The sequence below is a fragment of the Bos grunniens genome, chromosome 8 (genome assembly GCF_055505025.1).
Source record: "Bos grunniens cultivar Pamir isolate PY7600 chromosome 8, Bosgru_T2T1.0, whole genome shotgun sequence".
NCBI classification, from domain to species: Eukaryota; Metazoa; Chordata; class Mammalia; order Artiodactyla; family Bovidae; genus Bos; species Bos grunniens.
In genome coordinates this window covers 54335826-54355393 of record NC_141172.1, presented here as the reverse complement: position 1 = coordinate 54355393, position 19568 = coordinate 54335826, and the positions used below count along the sequence as shown (strand labels likewise).

The following is a 19568-nucleotide window of genomic DNA, read 5'->3' as shown; positions in this document are numbered from 1 at the left end:
GTGCATTTGAAAAGCAAACATGCAAGGCCCCATGGGACAAGACCCAACCACTTCAAATGCTTCAGCTGATGTGTCACTTCTTGAGAGGTTAACCAGCCATTATAGTTGCCCCGATGTCTCTGTGTGTCCTAGACCAAGTACAAGCTTATTCTTTTCCTCCTGTAAGGAATAGTAAACCCACTTTGGGCCACCACATCTCCATCATGAGCACAAAGGTGTCACTTACAGGTCCCACCACTGTGACTACAGTCTGAATTTTATCTTCTTTTCTTACTGCCAAAAAAAAAAAATCATAAAATACAAACCAATTCACTAGACAGCTCCCTTCCTGACCATCATTTTTGTCTGCTCATTTACTTTGGACTCTAGTCTTTTCCCTCTGGGCATTTCTGTCTCCATATTCCACATACATAAAATAGCATTTGGATCTTGTATCCTCCTTCATCCAATGGGCTTATTGTTCGTAACTGACCCCAAAGCCTATAAAGCAGCCTGTCCAGACATTTATAGGATTATATCATCTCTTAAATCATATCACACCTTCTGCTAAAAATATCCAGCTCTTATATCATCTGAAGAAGTAATTCAATGTTCAAAGTCCCAGACAATCAGAAAGTCTACATGGGATGAATTTTTTTTAAATTCAGTTGAAGCATTTGTGTGTGCTCAAATTATAACAGCAACTCAGTGATCACCCAGCACAGGGGCAAAACCTGGTTTGTCTATCCATTTTGAGGGTAGTAAGCAAAGATGATAAATCCCTCTTTTTATGCCAAGCAGACTTGTCCTAGATAATTATCTGAGTACAGCCCAGCAGAGTCCTTTGTCAGCAGTTGCTCTGAAGAAAGGGGCTGTGATCCCTTATTATTTTATGGTAAAGTAAAACTAACTAAAGTAAAACTAACCCAGATCTCACTGGTTTCAAAAAATAAAGACTTATTTCTTGCTCATATCATCTTCTGGTTGGGTTTTTAGTGGCCTTCAATGAGGCGATTTGGGGACCCAGGCTTCTATCATCTGGTCGACTCTTCAGGGTGGTTCCTCTGCATTTAGCCCAAAACAAGGGGAGTGACAAAGTGTGGATATTGTGTTACTGGTTTATGGTCAGGTCTGTATATCATGTCATGTCCACCATGTTAAAATTTCTAGATCCCAGATCCCATGGCCCAACCTAACTGCAAAGGAGGTTGGGAGACACAGTCTCTCAGTGTATCTGGGATGAGGAATGGGACCGGAGAGCAAAGAGCCAGGCTCTGCCCTACTCCTGGGGACAAGATACTGAGGGCTGGCTGCCAGGTGAGATGGCTGGCATATAATTGCTCACTCCCCCAGACTGCCCAGATTCAGGTATGTCCAATTCATATGAGGCACTGGCATTCTGACACAAAGGGAAGGGCAGATCTTGGCCATGAATTTGCTACTGCTGGTTTCTGTTTTTTCAAATAGGCTTGGTTTCGCTTGCCATTTCCTATTCGCCGCCACTGCCACCCGAACATGCCTTTTTCCAATTCTGGAAGCAGAAATCTGAGTATCCTTGCCTTCTACCTCCACAGATACCAAGAAGACCCACAAAACTTCATCCTGAAAAGAGGATTTTATTTCAAGGCTATGACTTTTGTTTGAAATTAAGTGTCCTATCTTTAGAAGGGATTCTCTCACAAGACCATCAAGAAAGAAGCCTTCTCAAAGTGCTGAATCCTTATTAGAGGTGAAATGGCAGATGAACTGACATGTGTATTCTTCTGGGACCTTGGAAGGAGAAGCAGCAGTGAACTCAATATTTGGCTATGGTTGTATAGAAGTCAGTATGGTCATCAGATCTGTTCACAAACATTCAGCTTCTCTTTCCAGAGACATAGTAAGGTTGCACTTCCCTAACACTGATGTTGCTCTGATGTTAGCAGAGCCTGACCTGGTCAATAAAATGTGAGTGGAGGTGACCTACCATTTCCAGGGAGCAATTTGAAGTGCTTGACTTGTCCTGTTCCTTCTCCACCTTCCCCTCCTCCCCTTGGTGATGATCTGGTGATAATTTTTTCCAGAGGCAGTAGTCCTAGAGGCTCTGAAACACAGAAACTCTGTCACCCTCAGTCACCACAATAACCAAAGACCCCTGGTGATTCTCACTGGACATGTAGCCATGAGAGAAAAATACACTTTGTTTTATTAAGCCAATTGGAGATAGTTTGTTAGCCAGATTAACTTAATGGAACTCATCAGGCAGATAGAGTTCTCATAGTTTCTTTTCAGGAAAAATTTTTTTTTCCTTTTTTTTTTTTTTTAGGAAAAAAAATTTTTTTCATTTACTTTTATTTCATCATGAAAAGTTCATGCTTATAAATTATATACAGACCACATTTGTCTGATTTTTTAAATACACCCATGTAACTACAACCCCAATTCAGAAATAGAGCATTACTAGAACTTCCAGATTTCAGACTCACTGATTCACCTCCACTGATTGCTCCTCCCTTTCCCCAAAAAATGATAATTATCTTATTTTCTGTTAATAAATTCATTTGCATTTCATAATCATTTTATCTCACATGTACACTGCTTAGTTTTGCACATCACTTCACTTTATTCAAATGAAATAGTATTGTATGTATTCTCCTAGAACTTGTTTTACCTAATTTTATGCTTTTAAGATTCAATCCATGATGACACAGTTATATTTTATTCTTTTTTTCTGCTGCAATTGTATGAATTTCAGGATGAATTGTAACATATGAATTTATCCCTTCTCCTAGCAGCTGACCACTTGAGTTTCATGTTGGGAATTTTTGCCATTAGAAACTACAGTAGGACTTCCCTGGTGGTCCAGTGGTGAAGATTCCACCTGCCAAGGCAGAGGACATGGGTTTGATCCCTGGTCCAGGAAGATTCCACATACCCCCAGGCAACTAATCCTGTGTGCCGCAACACTGAAACCTGCCTGCCCGAGAGCCCTGCTCTGCAACAAGAGAAGCCATCACAGTGAGAAACCCATGTACCACAACTAGACAGGAGCTGCCACTCGCTGCCGCTCAAGAAAGCCCATGTGCAGCAATGAAGACCAGCATAGCCAAAACCAAATAAACAAACCACACTAATAAGAATATTCTTGTGTATAGCCTAGCATACATATGTAAGCATCTCTGTAAGGTGTACACCTGGGAACAGAAATGCTGAGTTATATTCACATGCTTTACTGCATAGGATCAAACTGTTTTCCAAAGCCGCTGTACCAGTTCACACTTACCACCAGCTTGTAGGAGAGTTCTCTTTGCCTCACATCCTTACCGACACTTGGTACTGTCAGCCTTTCTCTTCATTTGCCCCTTCTGGTGGGTGTAAAATAGTATCTTATTGTGGTTTTAGTTTGCAATTTCTTTAGGGTATACTTTCATCACATGTGAATTCAAGAAACCAAAGTGAGAAACCATTGAAAATGATTTGCCACAGTTATTCCTAACAACTGGATAAACTTCACAAACCAGACTCCTTTGTACAGGAGAGGTCAAATAATTGAAAAAGGCACAATTATTCATTTTGGGGCTTAGAAAATACCAAAGGGCTTATGCTACTGTTGGTGTTGTAGGTTAAACAACTATTTCACAAATGGCTCCTTTTAGAAGGTTAACGGTATTATCTAAGGCCAGGAGGAAAGCAAATACATTTCAAGGAAATTATAAACATTTCTTTTATCTTACCAGATAAAGAGATTCAGTATAAATCCTAATGCACCCACTTGGCTGTACACAATTTATAGGAGATGAAGAGTTTGAAACACTTTCATATAAACAATCATAGATTTTATTTTTTTTTTTTTGAAGGTTGCTAAAAGGCTCTTTGACACTCTTTGTAAGTGGGGAGCATCTCAGAGTAAGAACTGGTTCTGGATAATATCTGAATTCATTTCCCACTAGCAAAGCAGCTCCATTAAGCACTGCTTTCATTTCTGAAACCTTTACTTTTATGTAATGTTTACATCATTGACACCTTCTGTTACAGAATCTCTAATATAAACAAGGGATGTAATAAGCCCTAATGTATTTTAATGAAATTTTAAGAGATATGGCTATGGGATGAGGATAACCAAACAGGAGTAGAGATTAAAGCAAACGTTTTATTAAACACCTCAATTTGTGTGACAATGACAACTCTAAAATCAAGTCCAGGAAAGAATCACTCTTCCTGTGTTTGTTCATCCATTACAATTCGATGAACTCTAAATGTGATCCGACTAGCCAAATTCTGTAACACAGAAATTCAGCAGAAAATTAGAAATTCAGCCCTATTGGAAGAGAGATACAAAAATAAATGTACTTTACTTCATAACATCTACATGCTCATGTCAACTGTGAGTTTTATGAATCACAACAGTAATACTATATGAAAAGCAAGTCTTTGTAACTCACCATCCTAATGTAGCAACCTGAGAAGGTGATCCACCCATGAACAAACTTTACCTGATATGGTTCAGCTAACATGGGTTATTTGAAAGTGTGCTTAGCATTGATACCTGTAAGACCAAGTTAAATAGAAGGGGTGGTTCCTGATTAACTCTGATATCTATGTCTTTATTCTCTACAAGGCTCACTGGTGTTCTGTGGGGAAGATGCAAGAGTTCCAGGCATCAGCAGTGATAATTCTGGCCTGAGGAATACGAGTGGACTAGAGAGCTATGGCTTACATAAGTGTTACTCAATGTGTGGTCCACAAACCGGTACCATCCCATGAACAAACTGCTAACAATCGCCAATAAAAAAAAAAGGTCAACAGAACAAGTTGAGAACTAAGTGTTTAAAACCTATATAGCAAAGGATATCGTGAAACAGCCCAGGGAATGATTACTGAATTTGTCTTGATGCCTATGATGTGTTACAAAAGAATTCAGTTCAGTTCAGTCTCTCAGTCGTGTCCGACTCTTTGTGACCCCATAGACTGCAGCATACCAGGCCTTCCTGTCCATCACCAACTCCTGGAGTTCACTCGAATTCATATCCATTGAGTCGGTGATGCCATCCAGCCATCTCATCCTCTGCCATCCCCTTCTCCTCCTGCCTTCAATCTTTCCCAGCATCAGGGTCTTTTCAAATGAGTCAGCTCTTCACGTCAGGTAGCCAAAGTATTGGGGTTTCAGCTTCAATATCAGTCCTTCCAATGGATATTCAGGACTGAGTTCCTTTAGGATGGACTGGTTGGATCTCCTTGCTGTTTAAGACACTTCCAAGAGCTTTCTCCAACACCACAGTTCAAAAGCATCAATTCTTCAGTGCTCAGCTTTCTTTATAGTCCAACTCTCACATCCTCACAAGACTACTGGAAAAAACATAGCCTTGACTAGATGGACCTTTGTTGGCAAAGTAATGTCTCTGCTTTTTAATATGCTGTCTAGGTTGGTCATAAATTTTCTTCCAAGGAGTAAACGTCTTTTAATTTCATGGCTGCAGTCACCATCTGCAGAGATATCGGAGACCCCAAAAAATAAAGTCTGTCACTGTTTCCACTGTTTCCCCATCTATTTCCCATGAAGTTATGAGACCAGATGCCATGATCTTAGTTTTCTGAATGTTGTTTTAAGTTAATGTTTTCACTCTCCTCTTTCACTTTTATCAGGAGGCTCTTTAGTTCTTCTTCACTTTCTGCCATAAAGGTTGTGTCATCTGCAGATTTGAGGTTATTGATATTTCTCGCAGCAATCTTGATTCTAGATGTGCTTCATCCAACACAGAGTTTCTCATGATGTACTCTGCATATAAGTTAAATAAGCAGGGTGACAATATAAAGCCTTGACATACTCTTTTCCCGATTTAGAACCAGTCTGCTGTTCCATATCCAGTTCTAACTGTTGCTCCCTGACCTGTACACAGATTTCTCAAGAGGCAGGTCAGGTGGTCTGGTATTCCCATCTCTTTCAGAATTTTCCACAATTTATTGTGATACACACAGTCAAAGGCTTTGGCGTATTCAATAAAGCAGAAATAGATGTTTTTCTGGAACTCTCTTACTTTTTTGATGACCCAACAGATATTGGCAATTTGATTTCTGGTTTCTCTGCCTTTTCTAAATCCAGCTTGAACATCTGGGAGTTCACGGTTCACGTATTGTTGAAGCCTGGCTTGGAGAATTTTGAGTATTATTTTACTAACATGTGTTGCTGCTGCTGCTAAGTCACTTCAGTCGTGTCCAACTCTGTGCGATCCCATAGACGGCAGCCCACCAGGCTCCCCCGTCCCTGGGATTCTCCTGGCAAGAACACTGGAATGGGTTGCCATTTCCTTCTGCAATGCATGAAAGTGAAAAGTGAAAGTGAAGTCGCTCAGTCATGTCCAACCCTCAGCAACCCCATGGACTGCAGCCTTCCAGGCTCCTCCATCCATGGTATTTTCCAGGCAAGAGTACTGGAGTGGAGTGCCATTGCCTTCTCTGGCTAACATGTGAAATGTGTGCAATTGTGCAGCAGTTTGAGCATTCTTTGGCATTGCCTTTATTAGGAATTAGAATGAAAACTGACCTTTTCCAGTCCTGTGTCCATTGCTGAGGTTTCCAAATTTGCTGGCATATTGAGTGCAGCACTTTCACAGCATCATCTTTTAGGATTTGAAATAGCTCAACTGGAATTCTATCACCTCCACTAGCTTTGTTCATAGTGATGCTTCCTAAGGCCCACTTGACTTCACATTCCAGGATGTCTGGCTCTAGGTGAGTGATCACACCATCGTGATTATATGGGTCGTGAAGATCTTTTTTGCATAGTTCTTCTGTGTATTCTTGCCCCCTCTTCTTAATATCTTCTGCTTCTGTTAGGCCCATACCATTTTTGTCCTTTATCAAGCCCATCTTTGCATGACATGTTCCCTTGGTATCTCTAATTTTCTTGAAGAGATCTCTAGTCTTTCCCATTCTATTGTTTTCCTCTATTTCTTTGCACTGATCACTGAGGAAGGCCTTCTTATCTCCTTACTAGTCTTTGGAACTCTGCATTCAAATGGGTATATCTTTCCTTTTCTCCTTTGTTTTTTGCTTATCTTCTTTTCACAGCTATTTGTAAGACCTCCTCAGAGAGCCATTTTTCTTTTTTGCATTTCTTTTTCTTGGAGATGGTCTTGATCTGTGTCTCCTTACAATGTCATGAACCTCCGTCCATAGTTCATCAGGCACTCTGTCTATCAGATCAAGTCCCTTAAATCTACTTCTCACTTCCATTGTATAATCATAAGGAATTTGATTTCGGTCATACCTGAATGGTCTAGTGGTTTTCCCTACTTTCTTCAATTTAAGTCTGAATTTGGCAATAAGGAGTTCATGGTCTGAGCCACAGACAGCTCCTGGTCTTGTTTTTGCTGACTGTATAGAGCTTCTCCACCTTTGGCTGCAAAGAATATAATCAATCTGATTTCGGTGTTGACCACCTGGTGATGTCCATCTGTAGAGTCTTCTCTTGTGTTGTTGGAAGAGGGTGTTTGCTATGACCAGTGCGTTCTCTTGGCAAAACTCTATTAGTCTTTGCCCTGCTTCATTCTGTACTCCAAGGCCAAATTTGCCTGTTACTCCAGGTGTTTCTTGACTTCCTACTTTTGCATTCCAGTCCTGTATAATGAAAAGGACATCTTTTTTGGGTGTTAGTTCTAGAAGGTCTTGTTGGTCTTCATAGAACTGTTCAACTTCAGCTTCTTCAGCATTACTGGTTGGGGCACAGACTTGGATTACCATGATATTAAATGGTTTGCCCTGGAAATGAACAGAGATCATTCTGTCGTTTTTGAGACTGCATCCAAGTACTACATTTCGGACTCTTTTGTTGACCATGATGGCTACTCCATTTCTTCTAAGGGATTCTTGTCCATGATAGTAGATATAATGGTCATCTAGTTAAATTCACCCATTCCAGTCCATTTTAGTTTGCTGATTCCTAAAATATTGATGATCACTCTTGCTATCTCCTGTTTGACCACTTCCAATTTGTCTTGATTCATGAACCTAACATTCCAGGTTCCTACGCAATATTGCTCTTTATAGCATCAGACCTTGCTTCCATTACCAGTCACATCCACAACTGGGTGTTGTTTTTCCTTGGCTCCATCCCTTCATTCTTTCTGGAGTTATTTCTCCACTGATCTCCAGTAATATATTGGGCACCTACTGACCTGGAGAGTTCATCTTTCAGTATCCTATCTTTTTGCCTTTTCACACTGTTCATGGGGTTCTCAAGGCAAGAATACTGAAGTTGTTTGCTATTCCCGTCCTCAGTGGACCACAAATTGTCAGAACTCTCCACCATGACCTGTCTGTCTTGGGTGACCCTACAAGGAATGGCTCATAGTTTCCCTGAGTTAGACAAGGCTCTGGTCCATGTGATCAGATTGGTTAGTTTTCTGTGATTGTGGTTTTCAGTCTGTCTGCCCTCTGATGGACAAGGATAAGAGGCTAATGGAAGCTTCCTAATGGGAGAGACTGACTGAGGGGGAAACTGGGTCTTGTTCTGATGCACGGGGCCATGCTCAGTGAATCTTTAGTCCAATTTTCTGTTGATGGGTGGAACTGTGTTCCTTCACTGCTATTTATTTACCTGAGGCCAAACATTTTTCGTAAGGAATACAAAAGGACTGGTTAGTAACGAAACAAAATGTGTCTCTCATCATAGATGGTTTGAGAAGCGCTGATCTAGCAGTATTGTTAAAATGCAGACTCTTGACCACCAGTCCCAGAAATCCTGACTCAGATGTAAGGTGAGATCTGTGAGTTTGCATTTCCAACAAGCTTCCTGGTGATGCTGATGCTGGTGGTCAGGACCACATTTTAAGTAGCAGAGGTCTTGGACTTTTCTGGTGTGGTAAAGAAATCTACTTGCCAATGCAGAAGACACAGGTTTAAGTCCTGGTCTGGGAATATCCTGGGCTTCCCTTATGGATCAGCTGGTAAAGAATCCACCTGCAATGCGGGAGACCTGGGTTCAATCCTGGGCTGGGAAGATCCCCTGTAGAAGGGAAAGGCTACCAACTCTAGTACTTTCACTTCACTTCACTTCACTTCACTTCACTGGGAAGATCCTATACGCTAAGGGGCAACTAAACCCGTGTGCACAACTACTGAGCCTGTGCTCTAGAGCATGGGGGATGCAACTATTGAGCCCAGGTGCTGCAACTACTGACGTTTGCCCACATAGAACCCACACTCTGCAACGAGAAGCCATTCTAATGAGAAGCCCGACCACCACTACAAAGAAGCCCCCACTCACCACAACTGGAGGAAAAAACCCACACAGCAATGAAGACCCAGCATGCTGCTGCTGCTAAGTCGCTTCAGTCGTGTCCGACTCTGTGCGACCCCATAGACGGAAGCCCACCAGGCTCTCCCATCCCTGGGATTCTCCAGGCAAGAACACTGGAGTGGGTTGCCATTTCCTTCTCCAATGCATGAAAATGAAAAGTGAAAGGGAAGTCTCTCAGTTGTGTCCGACTCTTAGCGACCCCATGGAATGCAGCCTACCAGGCTCCGCCATCCATGGGATTTTCCAGGCAAGAGTACTGGAGTGGGGTGCCATTGCCTTCTCCGCCCAGCATAGCCATAGATAAATAAAAGTATTGAAAAAAAAAAGTAGCAATAGTCTAGACCCATCAAAATGCAACACGTTCCCCACCATCTGTCACTGGTGATTAACAAGCCTGGACACTTTAACTTTGTGGTCTCAGAAGGTAACACCTTTTGGATATTTATATTTGGCACCTTCTGTGCTTTTAGGAGAATGTGAGTTACCACTGGGCATCCTCAGAGTGTTATGCTCTTTAAGACTTTCCCAGGTTATCACCTTCTACTCTCTTGAGGACTGGCACTACGGTGACATTCTCCTGAATTTTTAGAGCTTCCTCTTTCACTGTTTGAAATCTTTGCCAATGTGCTAACAGCCTACACACACTGGGTCTCATAACCACTGCAGGCAATGCCTTCTGGAAATAGACACGGATTATAACTGACATTGGTATTGACCCAGATGTTAAGCCATACTTATAAAAGAGGGGAAAGACTTGATCTCTGGTACTGAAAATCAACAGTGACTACTGCCGAAGCTGTTCAAGTAACTTTTTGACAACTCACCTGAGTTTCTCTGCTGCACTTTCTAGAACACCAGCCAATCCAAGTTCTCTTCAAAATGAACAAAGCCTTGCACTTAGGAAATTAACTGCCTCTGGATGCAGTAGTCACCTTCTCTGCCTCTGTGAATATTTAGGAAGAGCAACCCAGCAGTTCCTGGGCCTCTTCAAGACCTCCATCAGCATCATTGCCACAGAGATGCAGAGGCTTTCTGCAAGGCAATTCCATTGCTAAGTCAATTATCACAGGATGTGGCAGGCTTTTAGAGAGATTAAACTGCCCTTTCTACTGAAAGAAAATGATGAATTCTCAAATGGGACCCCTCTAATAACCCATTTGCTCAGCTACAGTATACTTCTGTTGGCCAATTATCTAGTTTGATCCATATTGTTTGAATAAATGTCTTAGAATTCTGGGAAGGGATGCACAATTCAAATAGCTGCTTGTGCATGGCAAAGGGGCCAATGTCCTTGGAGGACAATGTTCTCAAGAGTCTGAGAGATTGAAACCAAATCTCTAAATTGAAGCCATGTAAAGCAAGTTCTGAAAGAGTTAAGTTTTAAATTCTGAGTGTATCTCAGTGGCAATGGTTTCTTTACTTGGATTTAGCTGCAATTAAATATTCATGTATGTACGCTTGGGCCTCAGTTTCCCCATCTGTAAAATGGGAATAATAACAGGACCTACCTCATAGAGTTGTGGTAATGATTAAATATGCTTGAATTTATAAATATCAACAGTCGAAAATAGTCCCTGGTATATAGTAAGCACTAAATAAAATTTCTCAGGATGAGGATCACATAGTTACAAAAGATCTTAGTGAACTGGTACATGGCCAACTCATCACACCCCACCTCTGCTCCTTGTAACTTGTATCACTTAGCCTAAATATGAATATTTTACATGCTGGTATATACTAGGAAGACTATAGGCCAAATCTGTCCAATAGAAATTTAATATGATTCACATGTAATCATTTTTTAAGTGAAACTAATTTTAATACTTAAAACTTAACACATTGCATCAGAATATTATCATTTCAGGGAATTCCCTGGTGGTCCAGTGGTTAAGAATCCATACACCAATGCAGGGGACACAGATTCAGTCCCTGTTTTGGGAACTAAGATCCCACATGTCTAGGCCCTTGCACCACAACTTGAGAGACTGTATCATGGAAAAGGAGTACGTCTAGGCTATACATTGTCACCCTGCTTATTTAACTTCTATGCAGAGTACATCATGAGAAACGCTGGGCTGGAAGAAGCACAAGCTGGAATCAAGATTGCCAGGAGAAATATCAATAACCTCAGACACGCAGATGACACCACCCTTATGGCAGAAAGTGAAGAGGAACTAAAAAGCCTCTTGATGAAAGTGAAAGTGGAGAGTGAAAACGTTGGCTTAAAGCTCAACATTCAGAAAACGAAGATCATGGCATCTGGTCCCATCACTTCATGGGAAATAGATGGGGAAACAGTGTCAGACTTTATTTTTGGGGGCTCCAAAATCACTGCAGATGGTGACTGCAGCCATGAAATTAAAAGACGCTTACTCCTTGGAAGGAAAGTTATGACAAACCTAGATAGCATATTCAAAAGCAGAGACATTACTTTGCCAACAAAGGTTCGTCTAGTCAAGGCTATGGTTTTTCCTGTGGTCATGTATGGATGTGAGAGTTGGACTGTGAAGAAAGCTGAGCGCCGAAGAATTGATGCTTTGGAACTGTGGTGTTGGAGAAGACTCTTGAGAGTCCCTTGGACTGCAAGGAGATCCAACCAGTCCATTCTGAAGGAGTTCAGCCCTGGGTGTTCTTTGGAAGGAATTATGCTAAAGCTGAAACTCCTGTACTTAGGCTACCTCACGTGAAGAGTTGACTCATTGGAAAAGACTCTGATGCTGGGAGGGATTGGGGGCAGGAGGAAAAGGGGACGACAGAGGATGAGATGGCTGGATGGCATCACCGACTCGATGGATGTGAATTTGAGGGAACTCTGGGAGTTGGTGATGGACAGGGAGGCCTGGTGTGCTGCGATTCATGGGGTCACAAAGAGTCGGACACGACTGAGCGACTGAACTGAACTGACTGAGTGATACTGCAATGAAGACCAGAGGCAGCCAAAAATAAATATTTTTATATTTAAATATAAAAAAATTATATTTAAATATTTTAAAAATATATCGTTTCTGCATTTCATCAATATAAAAATTATAAATGAGATAGTTTACATTCTTTTTTTTTTCACAATAAGTCTTAAAAGTGTGTTTACTGTTACATTCATGGTACATTCCAGTTTGAATGCTGAATTTTTATTGGGAATATTAAGTAATATTTCTTGTTTACTACTAGAATTCATAAATACTACATTTGAAAAGTACCTTAAAACATCCTTGAAACTTTTCCAGTAACTGAAGTGAGTTTTCTAAGAACTGAATTTGTTTCAGTTAAAAATTAAACAAAACTATAAATTCATTTCTTCAGTCACACTGGCTACATTCCAGGTGCTCAAGAGCCATGTATGACCAGTGGGTGCCATACTGGCTAGCACACGTGCAGACTTTGAAGACAGGCCTGCCACTTAATTATATGGCCCTAGGCAAGTTGTGTGACTTTTCTTAGCCCCAGTTTCCTAATTTACAATTTAGAGATTTAGTAATTTACAACAAAAGAAAATGCAATATCTACTATAAACTGTTATCTTTAGTACTTCAGGTAATAGATCAAATATGCATAGCACAGTAACTAACAGATTGTAGTAAGTTGTCAATGAATGGTGACTGTTTTTTCCTGAACATTTAATTAAGAATATATTGAAATACCAAAAAAAAAAAAAAGCTGAAGAATTGTAGAGTGAATCCCTATATACTCATGACCTAGATTCTACATTCTTAACATTTGAGTACAATTCACCCCCAAAACTCCAACATGCATATATCATTAATTAAAGTTCAGCAGTCATTTTTATTTCTTCCTTTCTCTTTGACTTTTTGTCTTCCTGCCTTATATATTTCTACATAATTTAGATAGTGAAATGAACACATATTAAGTAAATCATTGTATGACAATTGGTAACATATGATTATATAAGGCAAATCTTTATCAAGATATAGGACATGTCTCGTCTCAGATTTAAGAAGTTCTTCTGAGCCTTCTATGGAGAAGGCCAAACCTTCCTAACTCCTTCAACTCTTCTATTGTTTTAGGTTCTTTCATATTTATTTCTTTTCTTGTTTACTATTTCATCTCAGTTCAATTCAGTTCAATCACTCAGTCATGTCCGACTCTTTGTGACCCCATGGACTGCAGCACACCAGGATTCCTATCCATCACCAACTCCTGGAGCTTACTCAAGCTCATGTCCATCGAGTCAGTGATGCCATCCAACCATCTCATCCTCCGTCATCCCCTTCTCCCGCCTTGAATCTTGCCCAGCATCAGGGTCTTTTCCAATGACTCAGTTTTTTGCATCAGGTGGCCAAAGTATTGGAGTTTCAGCTTCAACATCAGTCCTTCCAATGAATATTCAGGACTGATTTCCTTTAGGATGGACTGGTTGGATCTCCTTGCAGTCCAAGGAACTCTCAAGAGTCTTCTCCAACACCACACTTCAAAAGCATCAATTCTTCAGCACTCAGCTTTCTTTATAGTCCATCTCTCACATCCTCACATGACTACAGGAAAAACCATAGCTTTGACTAGATGGATCTTTGTTGGCAAAGTAATGTTTCTGCTTTTTAATATGCTGTCTAGGTTGGTCATAGCTTTTCTTCCAAGGAGCAAGCATCTTTTAATTTCATGGCTGCAGTCACCATCTGCAGTGATTTTGCAGCCCCCCAAAAGAAAGTCTCTCACTGTTTTCATTGCTTCCCCATCTATTTGCCATGAAGTGATGGGACCAGATGCCATGATCTTAGTTTTCTGAATGTTGAGTTTTAAGCCAGCTTTTTTACTCTCCTCTTTCACTTTCATCCAGAGGCTCTTTAGTTCTTCTTCACTTTCTGTCATAAGGGTGGTGTCATCTGCATATCTGAGGTTATTGATATTTCTCACAGCAATCTTGATTCCAGCTTGTGCTTCTTCCAGCCCAGCATTTCTCATGATGTACTCTGCTTATAAGCTAAATAAGCAGGGTGACAATATACAGCCTTGACGTACTCCTTTCCTGATTTGGAACCAGTCTGTTGTTCCATGTACAGTTCTAACTGTTGCTTCTTGACCTGTACACAGATTTCTTAAGAGGCAGGTCAGGTTGTTTGGTATTCCCATCTCTTTCAGAATTTTCCACAGTTTGTTGTGATCCACATAGTGAAAGGCTTTGGCATAGTCAATAAAGCAGAAGTAGATGTTTTTCTGGACCTCTCTTGCATTTTTGATGATCCAGCGGATGTTGGCAATTTGATTTCTGGTTCCTTTGCCTTTTCTCAATCCAGCTTGAATATCTGGAAGTTCACGGTCCATGTATTGTTGAAGCCTGGCTTGGAGAATTTTGAGCATTACTTTGCTAGCATGTGAGATGAGTGGAACTATCTCATCTATTAAACTACAAATTCCATAAGGCAACGCATGTCTATTTTATTCACCAATATACACCCAGCACCTCTGGGACTCCAAAGAATTGGACACGAATGTGTGAATAAGCACACATACATACACACCCACACCCAGCACCTAGTACAATGCCTGGCAATTAGAAAGCTCTCAGCAAATATTCCTGGAATGAATTAGTGAATAAAAGAAGTAAAAAACTCACCTCTAAGCATGTTTAATTTTGTCTATATTTTAGTACACATGGGACAACTGGCAGATGTTAAAGAGAGGCAGAACCAGGAGCTTGAGAAAAATCACTAAATTCCAAGACATACTTCAAGGAATGCAGCAGCCAAGTACACTGACTTCATTCCTGGTCAGCAGTACAATCTTGAGCCCTTGTCTCCATCGCTTTTCCAGTGAGCTGAATGGATAACCTAAAAGAAATCTGAAATTTCCCTTAATAACTGAAATCAATTCTAATTCTAGCTGAGCCTTTGCTTTTATTGTCCAGCCCTTCTTAGATCTTCAGAACTAAGTATACACTGCCCTCTTCATCTCATGCCCTAAGTCCACATGTGTAAGATATTTTTTTTAAACATTAATTTGTTTTGCTCTTCCCTGGTGGCTCAGATGGTAAAGAATCCACCTGTGATGCAGGAGACCAGGGTTCTATCCCTGGGTTGGGAAGATCCCCTGGAGAAGGAAATGGAAACCCACTCCAGTATTCTTGCCTGAAGAATCCCATGGCCAAAGGAGCCTGTCAGGCTACAGTCCACCAGGTTGCAAAGATCCAGACATGACTAAGCAACTAACATTTCCTATGTATTTTTTCCCTCTCTTCCAAGTAGACAGCCTGGTCTTTGTGTCCAGTCCCTTGCTTTAGATGAGTTTGTAATTCATAAATGTGGCAGCTGCCTTTTGATAATTTGATGCTCAGGCATGTTTTCCAGAAGCATGGGATTCCTGAAGGAATCATCCTGGAAGGAGAGGCTGGGGGAATTTGAAGGCTGCTAGAGGAACCAGAGATACTTTCTCCAGACTGGAAAGTGGTTGGGGCAGACTCCTCAAAGAGTATGATGCATACCAGCCCTCCTGCACCTTGACAGGTGGTAGGACCCCATAAGGGAATGACTGAGGGATCCTGAAGAGGTTAGACTCCAACCACCAGCCTCTCAGGAGCAGTGATGACTGGGTCCCAGCTTTGTGAGGAAGCTGCAGAACTGGTTACCTTCACTGAGTCTCTCGGCTTGGGACACAAAATTTCAGTTATCAACCTGAGGTCCTATTGTGCGAGGGCCTTTTGATATCTGTGTAAGCTTCCTAGTTTGCAACAGGACCCTAAAGAAAGAGGAGGATAATTCCACCTTCATGGCCTTCTCCACCCTGGCTAAGATGGGCTTTTCTTGTCATCCAGGAGATAGGGAGCCTCAGAGACAGATTTGGTTTGATTTCCCCCAAATAAAAAGATTGTATTTATTAAGCATTTGAGATAATGCAATAAGACTTACTTTGAGATAAAGCCAGAGGAGAGAAGACAGAAATAAGAAGGAGAAATAGACACATATCAAAAGGAGGAGAGACAAAAAGAAGGAAGAGTGAAGGAATCAAGACAAAAATTGGCAGATATTCAAATGGAAACCCACAGGCATAGATCTAAATAATTATAAGACTTAAAACAAGTTAACCTGTTTGATAATACATAGTCCACCCCCTTCCTGGACAAATACATATCCACAATAACAGAGTGAAAAACTTTGTTTAAAGCTATGGTTTTCATATAACTAAAAGCCAACAAACTCTCATAGGTGACTGGATATAATTACTTTGTGCATGTCTGAGTGTTATCTTGATGGGATAGCAATGTTTGATAAGTAAGAGCACTGTCATTATTAACTCACAAAGATATTCCGTAAAATTTGCTTTTTTAATGTTATAATCAACATTTTCATATATTTTATGTTCTATTGACAGTAATTATAAAATAGACACATTTCTTGAAATATTATAGTCCTATGGCAAATTTTTAATTGCTAATTTCTATGTAGAGAACATTCACTCTGTAAGGGCAGTAGTCATGAGAGTTGTTAATAAAATTCCTTTATATATGATAAGCAAACATTGTATTTAGATGTGTATGATAGATTATTGCTACCACAAAAAAATTACAGAATATTTTAGTTTCAGTATATAAATTGGCATATCATGGTTTTCACCGTCTTTTAAAGCAATATCTAGAGCCATGTAATAGTATAAAGAAAAACACATTTCACATTGTACCTAGATCCACATCCATACAGACTAGTAGTCATTTGGATTATTTAATTTTAGAAAATGTTCCTCAACCTTCATGTACCAGTGCTCTGAACATTGAGCTAATTTGTAAATACCTCTGGAACCACAAAGAAAACTAAGACAGTGGATGATCAGCACCTCTGGGAAATGATACTTGATCACACAAGACTCCATCATATTCATGCTATCAGAGAAAAATTATTTGACAAGTTAATTAATTTGTCTTTTTTCTTACCTAAGCACTTCTGCTGCTCAAATCTTTTCCCACATTACTCCAAAGCAGTGTTTGCCTCTAATGTAAGCAGCAGTGTACAGCCTGGAAGACTTCATGGCATTTGGATGAAGTCACCTTGTTTAAGAACAAAGAACAAGGAATGAGAAGTGATTTCTTGAGGACTAAACAGTGTTCATTCTGAAGGTGAATGTTTAGGGTGACACCATCCCAGCATGGACCACTGGGTCTCCACTGATAGAGATCCTCACGTGTTCCTCAATGAGTTCATTAATGGCTGTGATAAGTTACGCTAAAGTGTGAGGGCAGGGAAGGTACAAGCCCAGAACAAGAAGAAGGGGAAATGAAAAGAGAGAAAGAGACTAAAAGAAAATAGATGAGACAGAACTGAAAGCTACTTCTCAAACCCCCAAGAAATTAAAGCTTCTACTCTTAATAGTCTCAGTCAAAAAATGCTCCTAAGCTCAAGATGATATCTGGGTTGGGAAGATCCCCTGGAGAAGGAAATGGCAACCCACTTCAGTATTCTTGTCTGGAAAATCCCATGGACAGAGGAGCCTGGCAGTTTACAATCCCATGGACAGAGGAGCCTGGCAGGTTACAGTTCATAGGATTGCAAAGAATTGGACATGACTGAGTACACATATACACACACCCAACTAATGCGATAGATAATTACATTACATGTAATTTAAATATATGGGCTTCCCTGGTGGCTAAGCTGGTAAAGAATCTGCCTGCAATGTGAGAGACCTGGGTTCCATCCCTAAGGTTGGAAAGATCCTCTGGAGAAGGGAACAGCTACCTGCTCCAGTATTCTGGCCTGGAGAATTCCATGGACTGTATAGTTCATGGGGTCACAAAGAGTCAGGCATGACTATGTAAATATATTTTCTCTTCTTGAAGAAGAAAATATATTTGCTATATAATATAAAAATATATTTCTAGCAAATGAGATTTTCTTCTTCTTACCAATTCCTTCTACTTTAACCTTAGACTCTGTTGATGGAGTTTGGAGATGCAGGTCTAGGATGGTAGAGACACAGATATCACACTTGGCATGACTGTTTCCCAGATTTAGGATTTCAGGGAACCTGAAAATTCAATAGGAAATTTGAGGGGAGTGGGTAATTTTAGGAAATCATATGGCATTGACCATTCGCTGAAGGGGAAGGGTAAAATGGGTTATTGAAAACAAACATTGACCATCTATGAGTGAAGTCACTCAGTCATGTTTGACTCTTTGTGACCCCCATGAACTATAGCCCACCAGGCTCCTCCATCCATGGAATTTTCTAGGCAAGAGTACTGGAGTGGGTTGCCATTTCCTTCTCCAGGGGATCTTCCTGACCAAGGGATCGAACCTGGGTCTCCTGCATCGTGGGCAGACGCTTTACTGTCTGAGCCACCAAGGAATTGACCATCTATAATTTCCATCAATTCAGGAAAAAGACATTTCTAATACACATGCACACAGTCAAGAAGGACATAAAGATGATTTCTTTAAATTGATTCATTTTTTTAAAACTTATGTTCATTTATTAATTTGTTTGTTCATTCACTTGTTGCCAAGGTCTGGTATAAGCCTCACTGGAAACAGTACCATGTCCTTGGACCAACTTTTAGGATCCGGTGCCTGGGTGTGTTCAACCAGGTTGAGCCAATGGAGCTCTTGTAAGGTCTCTGCTGAACGGTACTACAGAGTTCTGATTCTGCAAGACATTTTTTTTTCGGTTTGTTTGTTAATAGGTTGGTGAGGAATTTTATTACTAAACTGACAGAAGTCTAGAAATAATTGAATACTGTCATTGTATTAGCTTCAAACCATCCCTAAGACTGTATCAACTAATTAAGATGTTTTTGGCTTATTTAGACACTAAGCATAAGAAAACAGTAGTATATTAATCTCCGTTGAACCAGGGGATAGGGAAGGAAAAAGAAAGGAACACAGATGTCGCTGTGAGAAATGTGGAGGTGAACAGCACAAACTCTTGTGCTCCAAGGGCCCATATGACAGCCAGACGACAACAGTCCCAGAGGAGTGAATAAGGACTTTTTGTTCAGCCTGAAAATTGCAAAAGGCTCACAAAGTGTTGACAGATGGTTTATAATCCCCGTCTATAAAGCAGGCCTGGTGTGGAACTATGTGGCCTCTGGACAGAACTGCCAGAGTGCATGAGCTACCGAACTCCCATCTCTCCTCTTGTAGAGTTGTGAAGACATAAGTGAACCCCAGCTACAAGGCAAACAATGCTGCACTGGTCTCCTAGGATAAGCAGGCTCTCACAGGTGTGCCCATAGGTGTGCTTTCCTCATGGGGAAAAGGTGAAGCAACGGATCATGAGCAGTCAAGGTCAAGCTGGGTAGACTGATCACACCACTCACTGGTTTTAGACTCTGAGCCAATCCCTCCTCTTCCCTGAACTTCCCTTTCCACCC

General features: G+C 40.7%; 2 long non-coding RNA genes across 2 annotated transcripts; both read right to left on the bottom strand.

The window, feature by feature from the left end:
- Window positions 1–1295: 1295 nt before the first annotated feature.
- LOC147367077 (uncharacterized) lies at window positions 1296–9356 on the bottom strand. Its single transcript, XR_015169154.1, has 3 exons — window positions 9224–9356; window positions 3242–3323; window positions 1296–2062 (listed from the first exon to the last, which is right to left on the bottom strand). It is a non-coding gene; the product is annotated as an uncharacterized LOC147367077 (long non-coding RNA).
- A 3032-nt stretch (window positions 9357–12388) lies between these two features.
- On the bottom strand, window positions 12389–18235 carry LOC147367076 (uncharacterized). The gene is made up of 3 exons (XR_015169155.1): window positions 18102–18235; window positions 17133–17246; window positions 12389–14546 (listed from the first exon to the last, which is right to left on the bottom strand). It is a non-coding gene; the product is annotated as an uncharacterized LOC147367076 (long non-coding RNA).
- Between the last annotated feature and the right edge of the window lie 1333 nt (window positions 18236–19568).